Source organism: Electrona antarctica, assembly GCF_951216825.1.
Source record: "Electrona antarctica genome assembly, chromosome: 17".
Classification (NCBI taxonomy): Eukaryota; Metazoa; Chordata; class Actinopteri; order Myctophiformes; family Myctophidae; genus Electrona; species Electrona antarctica.
Window position 1 is genome coordinate 17,540,963 of NC_136798.1, and position 13,436 is coordinate 17,554,398.

Here is a 13,436-nt window from a genome sequence, read left to right on the forward strand (position 1 = left end):
ATCTTCCATCATTAGACGCAAGCAAACGTTATTCTTCGATGTTTTAAAACACATCCATTCTGGCTAATGTTTGCTGACTGTCAGGTTCTCTCTCTATATATATCTAGGTATATTGCCCAGGAGACTTGACTGATCAGATATGATAGACATGCACACATTATAGTTAGACACATATTGTACTTTGTATGCTTTGTCTTCTCCTGAATTACGTCAAAACAAAAGCCAGTGATCAGAACACAGCTGCACACAGCAGCAGCCATCTGCTTTACAAGCATTGAAACACACTTTGCTATTTTATGAGCTAGCATGAACTCATTTAGTGCCCATCAAATTTATTTTTGCCACGTTCTTTCAGTGATGTATGGCAGGGGTTCTCAACCTGGTGGTCGCGACCCCTTGGGGGGTTACTAAATTATTTTGGGGGGTTCCCATATTATTATTATTTTTTAAACGTTTTTGCTTTTTTTGCAACTGAATGGCTGGGAAATGGAAATTAAGAGTTTTGCATACATTTTCCTTAATGATTATATCTGGTTTCAGTATCTATTTATGAGGTTATTGTAAGGTTATTGTAGGGGTCAATTTGTATTGGGGTCGGGAGGGGGGCGGGGCGGGGGTCGCGAGACATGGCCAAAGCATTTCCGGGGGTCGCCAGCCAAAAACGTTGAGAACCCCTGATCTATGGTCTTGTCTGCCTAGCTGGTACAGTTGGAGGCCATCGATATTGTCCTTTTCTTTTTGCTGAGGTTTGCGTGATCTGCGCAAAAGGACAGTTAACCCATTTTGGGCGGGAACCCCTTTTGGTGTTTTAAACATTATGTTATAATTTAGCTATTGAAAAATAGCAAATCTACAAGCTCATAGCGCGCCACCGAGTGGCGCGCTACGAGCTTGTAGGTCTGCTATTTTTGAAAAATCGTGAAAATATTTATTTCAGAAAACTGGAGGATTTAGAAGGATTCTTTTAAATTTTGAGGTCAGGCCTAAATGGGTCAAATGATAAGGGACAATATCGGTGGCACCCAACTGTAGCTGGCATGAGAGCATGACACTCTTTGCAGAGTCCCCATCTTTAAGCCCCTCGTCTCCTCTCTTCCAGACAGATTCATTTATTCAATTTCAAATAAATTACATAACGCAAACCCTACGCTCCTAAGGGCCAGCAAGTCTCAACGTACCTAGAATAGATTTTATATTTCATTATGTATGATGTTTATTCCAAACTGGAGATAAGCTAATAAAACACACCTTATTAAAGTGACTGTGGTCTATAAAGGAGATGCCAGGGGAGCTATGGCTGTCAAATACTTTCAGGGCAGAATTACAACAGTAGCCGGGCTTTATGGGAGTCTGCATAAACAAAAATATGGCACAAATGTGGGAAGGAGTAAGTAAGGAGTCGGGAGGTAGGAGAGATGTTCCATGATAACCCCAGCTAACCTCTATCCCACACAAACACCAATCTGCAATGTCATCATGTGGGGCCTAACGGGCTTACCCTGCCCCCTGTGGAGACACTCACCCCGCAGCAGGGGCCTGGAGATGAGGCCTTCTAGGGGCTCTCGTCCCAAACCAAAGCCTCACCCGTGTCCCCCGAACATGACAAGTGCACCTGAGCCTTTTGCATAGTTGTTGGAAATATATCGCAATGGCTTATATTTTCCCCTATCAAATAGGCAAGATAGGTTGTCATTGTTTTCAGCATGAAACCAAACAGCAGATGAAATGGCAGTGGGTTGAAGCTAAATAAATAAATATACATTTGGAATTGGGTACTTGGTGCTGGTAAGTGTGGCTCCTGGCCCTGGCTTCTGGTGCAAGCTCATTACCTAAATGCCTAATGAGTAGCAGCATATTGTGGGCCAGGCCAGGGTAGCATTGGCTCTGCTTCTTGGAAGAGGAAACGTAGCAGCAAACTATGGACTTAAAGGAAAATATTATTACCACAATGGTAAACGTGCAAAACAACCAGAGTGGATAATATAGATGGATCCGTGTGTGTTTTAGCAATTTGTGATCAAGCAGGCATTTGGTCGGATTGTTTGTTTTCTCTGATCCAGTGAATAAGACAGGCTTTCCTCTAGGCTCTTTGATATCGACTCTGGGGTCTAGACAATAGTCTATATCAAAAAACTGTTATGTGAAGTCAGTATAGTCAGACAGAAAGTGGAATTCATAGTTAATCAAACGCATTAGGAACCAGCCCTCCTATACAGACTTCTCTTCTCTACTTCTACATTTAGCTACATTTCTTTATTTCTTACTTTGTTGGAATGTATGAATGTCTCTACATTCACACATTCAGGAAGCACACAAGTCAAATTCCTTTTATGTACAAACATTTGCAGATTCAGATGAATATTAGCATAAATGATGTGCAGTAAATCATGCATACAATACACGTATACATGTATTTATGTCTTTAAAATTCAGTCATATATTTGATATAAGCTAAATGAAAATGACCCTAGAATATTGGAGAACATGGGTTTTATGAAAATGAGTCAACACAATAGACAGTCAAATACATTAATTGTGGAACCAATGAATAATCTAAATAGGACTTTTAAACATAATTTAGTAATTACAGTTTAATTACACAGTTACACAACCATTAACAATTAAATGAAATGACACACGCCTAGCAGACACATTTTCAAAAATATATTTATATTCATTTGAGCCCTTGATCGAATAATATGCCATTTTAATTATTGATAATTCATTTAAATTTCATAAATTCAAAGGCCTTTTTGAAACTGCACCAACCAACGTTTGAAAACTGGTGATAAGGGCTCTCTGTGTCCAGAGACCATCTCTGGTCTCTGAACAGTGGAACTGCAGGCTTTTAGTGATATGATATGACCAACGTCACGACGCCTGCAGCGTTTGTGATCAAGACCACGACTGAAAAGTCTACTTTTCATAGTTCACTGATCTCTAAAGAGCTTGGGAGCCATGGCTTTCGCCCATGGCCTTTTGCCCCATCTACATTAGCAAGTATATTACCCTTTGTAATAGCCTCCGATGCTAAATATTCAGCAGCAGCATTATTAATCCAAAGATATCACCACCACAGCCGCAACTCAATAAGGGAAGGGCAGAGAGGAAGCAGTGAAAAGTGGGGAGGGGATGGGAGGGTTGACTCTATTTTAGCTAAAAACAAAAAACAAACTGCACCTTTGAACCATGGATGGAACCAACTGAATTGTCTTTACAAAATGGCATCGACAGCTTTTGTTATTAGAGGTTAATTTCAGATTATTCTTTTCACATGTTTCACACTGGCAGCCACCATTTATAAATAGGAGGTCAAACGAATTGGGGAGGATGTAGCCTTATACTTCCAGACACCTTCACAATAACACTGCAAATTGCCTAGCCTGGCATGGCCAGACTAATATCACTGTGTAGATATTAGTTTAGAACATCTGTGAGGAAGATTTATTTCCAAGGGGCGGGTTTGGGTTACAAACAGATTCCAAAGTCTGACTTTAAATAGCAGGCTCTGATTGGTCACCCACAACTCAATCTCCCCAGAGATTTTTATTTATTTCGTTCCTGTGGCAGATTCGTCTGGTGTCCAGGCTATACTTGGCTCAGGAAATACAATTTCAAAATACACTATTGATAGTAAAGATTACATTTGGGCTCAGGCAATTTCTTGACAGACTATGCTTTTGCAGCCACTGCAGGCCAGGAGGTGGTTGCGGTTCTCTCTCTAATTGGTCTCTGCAGGAAATGGAGCCATGCTGGAGGAGTGCTAACAAAACAAAAGGCCGTAATGGTAACAACTTCTTTTCCCCGGTCATTTCTTCCTTTCTTCCAGAGAATTTCAACCCAGTACCAGGACGCACACAACTCAAGTCCAGATTTATTTCAGGGTAAATGTGATAACGCTTGGGGATCTCTCTCATATAAATAGTACATACTCTCCAAAACACAGTCATCTATTAATGCACACAATTAGCTGTGTGATTGCTGTTTGATAGAGATAAATGTGGTCAAGCGTACTCACTGACACACTCTCTGATTAATGACAGATAGTTCTTCACATGACTAAAAACTAGCTTGATTCAACTCTAGATGAAAACTATAACCCATTTTGACTTTGGATGGAGTCATTGTCTACGAAAGGCACAAATAATTAATAATCTTATTGAAATAGTTAATAGCAAAATAATACATCTATAAGCATGCCAATACACATGCACGGCTTGAAAAACCATGCCCCCAACTTAATGTATATGGGATTGGCTACCGCTAAAACAATTTATTGTCTCCACCAGGCCGAAGGGGGAGAGAGTATTTTTTGCACTACGTCCGTCCGTCCGTCCGTCCGTCCGTGTGTGTGTGTGTGTGTCCGTCCGTGTGTCCGTCTGTGGACAGCTAATCTCGTTGGCTTGATCGCAGCCATACCTCTTATAGCACCACCAGGAGGCCGCTTTGTGCAAAACAATTTTTTGGACAGTACACCTACAGATTTCGTCCAAACATCACACAAATTGGTACACAGGCCAAGTTGCAACGCCACACACACACACACACACACACACACACACACACACACACACACACACACACACACACACACACACACACACACACACACACACACACACACACACACACACACACACACACACACACACACACACACACACACACACACACAATTATTTCTGATACCACTTTCTAGAAAACACAATAACTAGCAAGGTTAGAAGCTATGTTTTGATTGCATACTAAAAACATGGGGGTACATAAATCATTGGCTGATTTCCATACCCCTACTGGCAATAGTGTGGGCACATCCTAGTCTAGAATATATTGTTTGATTCTCTAACAACTATATAGCCAATTGGTCACAATTAACATCAAATTAACAGTGATGCAACATAAAATATGGTTGCTGTTGATCCAAGTTCATTTACTGTATCCAAGGCAGAATAATGTAGCTTCTAGGACAGACGATGTTCTTAACATTCCTTTGGTTGTGATTAAACTTAGGGTTAATAAGAACTGTAAGGGCCAAATGAGTACCAAGGCCAAGCGCATTCATGTAACCTTGGGGTGGCGCTGTTGTTTATTTAAGTGTCAAGTTCACGGGTATGGTGAGGGAGGATTGACCCGGAAGGGGCAAATGGTTCAAATCAATTCATCAAAACAGATGCCAACAACGGTTATTTCACAGTTCTTTGTTATTTTAGGCTGGCCATGGCACACACAAATCACTCATATTTTATTGAGATGTTTCCAGATCCAGAAACATTCCACAGCACTAACCATATACTGTAGCAAAATGTGACATGGTTATAGACCTTTTCATACTAGATAAACATTCTAAATGGGTTGATTTCCTTGTTGGAGTGTTTGTGAATATCAGTAGCTGACAGGACATAAACTTGTCCAGCACCCAAGCTATTCCCCAGCAATGCAATTCTGCTGACAAGTTATAATGTGAATGAATCTCCCTCCCCCTCTCTCTCTCCCTCTCTCTCTCACTCTCCCTCTCTCTCTCATTAAAAATGACTGAGACCAGAATGATCTATAATAAAAACTGAAACGGAAATGTAAAATGCATGATTAATGCATGATTAATACAGATTAATCATGATTATCATGACATCATGACAGATTAATCATGATTAATAATGTACATTTTAATAATTACATAACACCTTGAGAATTATTTTGAATATTTAACAATTATTTTGATTTCTCCCCATTACGCGTCTAAAAAAATAAGTTGAAGCAAGCTGATCATTACTCTGTTTTGCTGTTGTTTTGTCACTTTCACCTGTTGCTGTTGTTCCTTTCAATGTTGTTCCATTATTGTAGGGAGAATTCTCTTTGTGGAGAGAACTTTTTTTGTCAAGTAGATTTTCCCCCATTCTTTTTGTCATATCACAGCCTATGTTTAAACCGATATGGTACCAAACCAATCTCCAATTTATTATGCGTTTATATTACGTTATTATGGAACCAACCACAGTTCAAGGAAAGCCCTGCTGTGATTGGCCAGTAGTCGCTGTGATTGACAGTTCTTAACTTCTCGTTTTTGCATCCAATCCTAAACCTAACCTCAGTAAAACTAAACCTAACCCTAATTCTCAGTAAAACTATACCTAAACCTAACCTTAACCCTAACCCTAACCTCAGTAAAACTATGCCTGCCCGGGAGCCAATCAGACACACGGTAAGGCGGCAGGCGGGTCTATCCCAGAACGTTGGTGGGATTCATAATCACGCGTTTATATAGTATGTGAACTTTTTTCTGCGTAATCTCATCTCTTAATTTCTGGGGCTGCCCACATTAGTCCTACGGCCCATTATTCTGTGTCTCAACAGTGCTGGGCAATATTACTTAGGAGAGTAATATGTTACTTACTATGTATTACTTCTTTAAAAAGTAATAATTTATATTACTTATATTTTGTATTAAGAGTAATATATTATATTGCATATTATATTGCTATATTACTTTAATTTATTTTTTGTTTTTCTGCATATTTTATATTGGAACAATACTAAAGATCCTTACGGGAGGAGTAAAACAAAATCCACCAAACAGCAGAACTAAACAAATTGAATCTAGAAGCTCATCACGTTTGTTTGCCTCCGAATGCCTACAGCATGGACTGTATAGACAATACAACCGTGAAAAGTGAAAGCTCTTTTATCATTACAATAAGTAACTGGAATTGTTTTTTGTTTGTTTCAGAAACATCGCCATTTGGTGCATATAATATAATGGTTACAATAAAAAGAGAGATTTGCGAGAGATAAGAGATAAGAACAATGACCATGCTAACATTGACGAGCAAGAGATATTCCACAATACAAAACACACAAGAACTGACACACATAAATCTACCCTGGCCCATATAAAGCCTATCCACCGTTATGTTTATCTCACGCTGCTCAAGGTACGTTGCCTCAATTTCTAGGACCATGTATGGAGGAAGCCTGGCATCTAGACTGCTTTACACCCTAGTAGCGCATATTTCTCATCAGCATCGACAAAGAAGGTGGATCACGGCTTCACACAGTGAAGTACAGTGTGTCGTATCGTTTCTCTGGTCTCCCCTCTTGCACATTCCTGCTTATCACCCTTACTCAACTCCTATACATAAACACATCTGTTTAATCACATTAATCGGCTACTAAATAGACAATCTTTGCGATGCTGAGATGTTGTGAGCTTGTAGATCTGCTATTTTCAAACTATCTTGGGAAAAAATCACACCCATGTGAAGTGAGTGGCGCCCATATCATCATACATCATCATGACGTAAAATAGACACTATGCCAATTTGCTCAGACACTATGACGTAGTATGACGTAGAATTCTCCATTCATTGTCAATGGGAATGTAGGACAAAAATAGATAATCTGTCTATTTGCTCAAACACAATGACGTAAAATTCTCCATTCATTGTCAATGGGAAATTCATGTTTGTGTAGGACAAAAATAGACACTATGCATATTTGCTCAGACACTATGACGTAAAATGCTCCATTCTTTGTCAATGGGAATTTAATGTTTGTGTAGGACAAAGTTTGTGAACATGCACTAAAAGGATATAGGAGGCTGCAGGCCCCTCAAAAGATTTACACAAATCTAGTATGGGGATTCCTGGCACAAATTATTTTCAGATGAAGGTCTGCTTATACTACTGGTATAAGCCACCTGCTAGGGCTCACGATCACAAAATGCTAATCTCTCCTGACTGTCTCTATCAAAAAATTAATAAATCAATTTGAGATACTGGCTCGGCTCTGATTCAAAAGTAAACCAAACCCACATCTATTTGCATCAGCATTGGACCTTATTTAATCTGCTTTAAAGGGATATTTCACTTCCAAACATGTTTGTAACTTCAAACTCAATTTTAACCATGATAGATTCATTGAAAACATCGATCTTTGGTTCCAGTGACTGATATAGTCCTTATAATGTGCGAGGGGGCCGTGATTTTTCAATTTTTTTATTCATTTATTTTGTATATATATATATTTTTTTTAAACTAAATATGTTTATCTATGTAGTTTATTTAGCTTTAGTGCATGATTGTGTATTTTGCTAATGATACATCATCCTGGACATGCTTTGTGATATTAGGCTATACTAAACTTTGATTTGTCTCCCCCCATTGTCCAAACATTATTCTATTCTAGGTTCTGGGAAAATGCAGTAGCGTTAACAAGTAACACGGAAAACACACCAGAGCGAATCGAGCGATCATTGTGTGCTGCGGACCATATTAACAATAACAAGTCCCCCATGCTACTGCACAGTAGGTATACTGTATTGTTATTACATGTAAATACGGGGGTAGTACTAAATGACCTACTAAAGCCAAGTCCACTGTAACAGATGAATGATACTGGATATCCCTGATTGAATAAATCTCATTCACTTAAAATATGGTAACAACACAGACAAATTACGAGCCTAAGTCTTCAAAACCTATATTGGAGATCTCACACACTGTGTGGCTGATTTATAGGGGCCTGGATATACAAGAGGAAGTTAACCTAAGGCATCTTGGCCCGACGTCTTTTCAAAAACAGTCCTACTACAGCACCGGCGTTTATAAAAAATATATAGGTCCCAAAACTGCACACACACACACACACACACACACACACACACACACACACACACACACACACACACACACACACACACACACACACACACACACACACACACACACACACACACACACACACACACACACACACACACACAGTTCATGTTATTGCTGATGCTGCAAAAAAACATGTTGACACACACGTTATTCCAAAATATGCAGAGTCAAAAGGATGAGGTGATGAGAGTCGGACCCTGCTAAATGATCCCAGCTCTAAAGCAAATGCATTGTCTCACCTCATCAAGTGCAGATTTCTCTGCCTGCTCGGGGACAACAGGGAATAAAGCCCTTAATCCCGGCCTTGACTCACGATAGCCCCGATAGGTTTACCAGCGCCATCAATGGAAGAGTTTAACTGCTCCTGACCCATACGTGTGACTAGGCTAAAACTATAAAAAAGAAAACACTGTGTAAATGGAACCACTTTCTGCTTAGGGCTCATCAACACCAGGGAGGACTGACGCTGTGATAAAACATAATGCAAATATCAAATTCAACATGATATAATTATTATTGAGAATAGGATGGTTTTTCAATGCCGTTGTTTTGTGGTCACTATAGCGCCAAACATTTTCACTTTTCCAAGCAATTTTGCCTATATTTTGCTAGTTCAGAAAGATCTGTGACTTCCAGCATCTTGACAATGTGAATTCAGGGTTAAAGAATAGGCTTGCATGGTTTCACAGCTCCTTCTAAGGGGAAATATTGTGAATGTGAACCACACAGCTGTAAATCTCAGAATATAAGGGGGCCATACATACCACTGTGACAGCACATGGGACCTGTGTGATGAGTAGCCTAATGTAATGTTATTGTTTGGACATCTATAACAGACTTATTTGAGACAGTGACAGTTACCTATACAACCAACCAAGAACAGTCAAGGATTGTACACAATATAATAATATAGTATAGCCTATAAGCACGTATCATGATCCATACAGATGGTGAGACATTAATCACCAACTCTATTTCAGACAGCTAATGGGCTAAGTAATTATTCCCGTAAACCTACACATGTTTAGTTTCTAATAACACCAACCACCACGGCACCATGCACTGGGGAGGCACATGCGGGAAGTGGGGAGCGCTTGCGCACAACGTGAGGTTCCCTCACACACACATCATTGGGTAAAAACTGTGGTCCTCAACTGAGGGGCGGCTGCGTGCGTGGTACTGATGTGAACATCCTCGCATTCATTCATTCATTCACGCTGTTCACGGTAGGACAGGTGCGTATGCTATAAACTCCCTACGACACAACACGCGTCACGTCAGAAATGAATACACCTACACCAAAAAGTCAACTAGGTCTACCCTCTACTACTACTACTACTAATACTACTACTAATACTACTACTACTACTACTAACCGTCCTCTTACCTCCCGAGTCGCTGCTGTCTTGTCTGTCCCCAAGGCGCGTGTCCTTGTTTCTGTGCGGCCGCGTTTATGCACGAACGCTGTGTTGTTTCTCCTACCACAAACCAGACCGTTGCATTTTACAGCAAAACGCAGAACATTTTCTGACGGCGCGGGCAGGCAGGGTGTCAGCTTGTTGGGAAGTGTCAGTCAGGTCTTTGCTCGGCTCAGTGCGTCACCTGCTGTCGGCGGAGCGTCCGGGACCTGGAGGTTGGAGAAGGGGGTGCAGGCAGCAGTCAGAGAGCGTCTTTATCTGCGTCTCCTCCGAGATGCAAGCGAATGCTTCTTTGGTCGGACGTACTGGCAACACCGTGTGGCTACTTTACTCTCTCCCCGATAGCGCTCCTCCCCTTTCACTTTTTTCCCCTCCTTCCATACAAGCCCTACAGCGCCTCTCACTTGCCAGTGCGTGCAAATGCATAAGCATAATGTTCACACTGGCAGAAGAATTAAAGACCATTGTTGCTTATGCGATCTTCCTTCTACTGCAAGGTTTTTGCGTTCTCCATTCTCAGCTCATCACTTGACAGCACCATGTGGATGTGCCGATTTAGATATTGAGTGGCAATTAAAGATTTTTTCCTAGAGATTTAAATACATTTTCTGTTTTTTAACAATATCCACTAGTTATCCATTAAAATAGATAACCATTATATTAGTATGAAATTATTGTAATAATTCAAAAATAATCCATGCCAGCTACTTAAAGCCCTTACGAATGTCTAAAAGTCGTTTGGAGAGCTGCAGCACTTTACCTTTAATCAAGGTGACTCAACAGACACTAGTCTGGGGAGGAAAATGTGTGTGTGGTGTGGTCTACAGTTTTATCCACTCAGCACCACCTCCTACGAAAGCTGCTCTGACAGTTCCAATGTGGATGTGCCTGTCTGAGCAGGTCGGTCACATCACATTGTGCATTGTTCAGGAGTGAACCCTGAGGTTACCCACTGCCTAGTTTTTAAATCACACTGTAAAAATGGCACTCATTTATCTTTTCTTGTCCTCCTGTGTCTTTGTGAGCAGCCAAGAAACACAATTCTTTCAATTGCCGGCTCTGAGAAAAGGTTTTACAAGACCTGGGGCCCGTTTATGACATTCTACCACAACACACAAACTGCATAGTGTGCCGTGCCTATGCCTCGGCCAACGCCAAACCACAACAGAAACAAAATCTGCTCTGCTATGAAAAATATGCTTTTTATTATATTTTTATTTTTTGTAATTATGTATGCATGTATTTTTGTGTATGTGTATATAGATATATTTATTTTATTTCCTCCAGACTGTTTTTCCGACTACTGGGATTGTGGGTGGGGGGAGGGTGTCTGTTTAATACTTGCCCCTGGGCCACTGTTACAAAAACCTGAATAAAAAGATTTTGAAAAGAAAAGAAGAAACACAATTCTGCATGTGCAATGTAGGTGGTCAGTACAGGAGACTAAATTATGCCTGTTTCAATGAGTTAATAGAGTATACAGTCAAGTTTGTCCACATTCCTTAATGTGTACAACATTAGCATTGAATCTTATTAGCATTCCCGAAATATGATTTAAGGGCCTGCGGACAGAATATGGACCTGACCAATACGGCCAGTGGCCATAGCCCATTAGTTACCAGGGGACCTGGGCTTCGAGGCCCATAAACAATTTACTAAAGGGTTGGTTAATGGGCAATGGCTCAAATACGTGGGCCGGGCCACTAAGCATATGGCCGTAACAGGGCCCCCGGCCGTCCATTAGGGCCCTTTTAGCCTTGGCCGTAGACTACGGCCAACCCCATATAGGTCCGGATGTCCTGTCTATACTATTACTATCGCCCGTAGTAATATAATAAACCATTGATTGCCATTGGGAAAGTTCCAAAATTACTCAATGTATTACACAACAACAAGAAAGTAATCACCAGTTTCATAAGGGGTTATAATGCACCTGCCCTCTACAATTCGATACAAGAGATTTTAAACCCTATATGCGTACTGGTAGATCTGCTAAATTCACCATGAAGGTGCATTGTTTGGGCTTCACCCAGATTGATCAATCCTGATCCTCCAAATAGAAATCAGTCATTAAAGATCCAGAATTTGCAGCATCGGGATTCGGGCACAATCCAGTGAAATTACAAGTTTAAGTTCAAGACATTTTTAGCCAGTTTTCGGGAATATACCCCAAGCCTGCTTTGTCAACAGGCCCCAGATTCCAGATTCCACATAGACCAAAGTCCTGTTACTTTACCAATGGAGGCATTGGTAAAGGCACAGTTCCCGGATAGGAATTTAAAGATTACAGATTGCAGCTTTACATCTACAGCAGTGTGTTTAATGGCACCCTTGATAAAACTGAAATAAAAATAAGGAATAATGAGCCACTGTGCTCACATAATTATCAAAATGATCCTGTATTGCTGCAAAACATGACAGCTTTAGAATAATTTGTTTCTCCCATCCTCACGTTCCTTTGTGAGAAACAGAGAACAGAGTGTTCAGGGGAATAGTTCTCATTCTAGTACACTCATATTCCACAGGGTCTCCTCATAGCTGCATTCCCTGCTTTTATTTGTCGTCTTGTATAAAAATGACAGACATATTATAGATGTTGGCATATGTGCTTAATGCTTAAGTATGCAGATGTTACTTTAATAGTCAACCTTTCTGATAAGGAACTGAGTCATAGTCATGGACCACTGCTAAGAATTTGTCAGTTGGTTGGCCTCTGTGCCAACATTGATTTGATTTGAAGCAGTAAGGCAAACCAATTGTGTTTCTTAAGGAAGCTAGGAAGTTGACAAGTCTCTGTTGAAAGTGTTCTATACTTCATGTGGTCAGTTTTGCCATTCGCAGTGATCTAGTTTGAAACATAAAAGTAAAGAAGGTAAAGTTACTGGTTTACTTTTACAATGTATTATTTAACAGACATTATCTTAATCCAGAGCAGATTTACAGTAAGCAAGGTAAACACAATGTAATACATCAAATGCATAGATCTAGGATCTTTCTCTCTTGTTGCTTCATCTGATTATTTATAACTAATAAAGAATTTCAATCATCATCTGATGGTTCTGATGAAGTGACAATGACAACAGTGACGTTTGAGCGAACAGTGTGTTTATGTGTGCTGTGTATGTATACTGAGTCTGACTATATTATATTTATATAATATTGTGTGGATCCCATTTTTTACTTACTGTTGCAAGCCAAGTTACCCCTAAAGCTTTACCTTACTGTCGAAAATAGCATATCTGCAAACTCACAACGTTGACAGCTTGTAGATCGACTATTTTGCGGCGAAGAGATTCCTGCAGTGCTACAGATTACTGTAGCAGGAAAAAGGACAATTATAGACCCCTGGAGCAGAGTAGTA

The 13,436-nt window shown here is 40.2% G+C and overlaps 1 protein-coding gene across 1 annotated transcript in view; it reads right to left on the reverse strand.

Annotated features, from left to right (window-relative positions):
• Positions 1-10,179, reverse strand: part of klhl29 (kelch like family member 29) — a 350,051-nt gene extending 339,872 nt beyond the window's left edge. Inside the window, exon 1 of the mRNA XM_079527067.1 lies at positions 10,045-10,179. The gene's annotated coding sequence lies outside the window, so the exon portion shown is untranslated. The remainder of the gene's footprint in view (positions 1-10,044) is intronic.
• Positions 10,180-13,436: the final 3,257 nt, after the last annotated feature.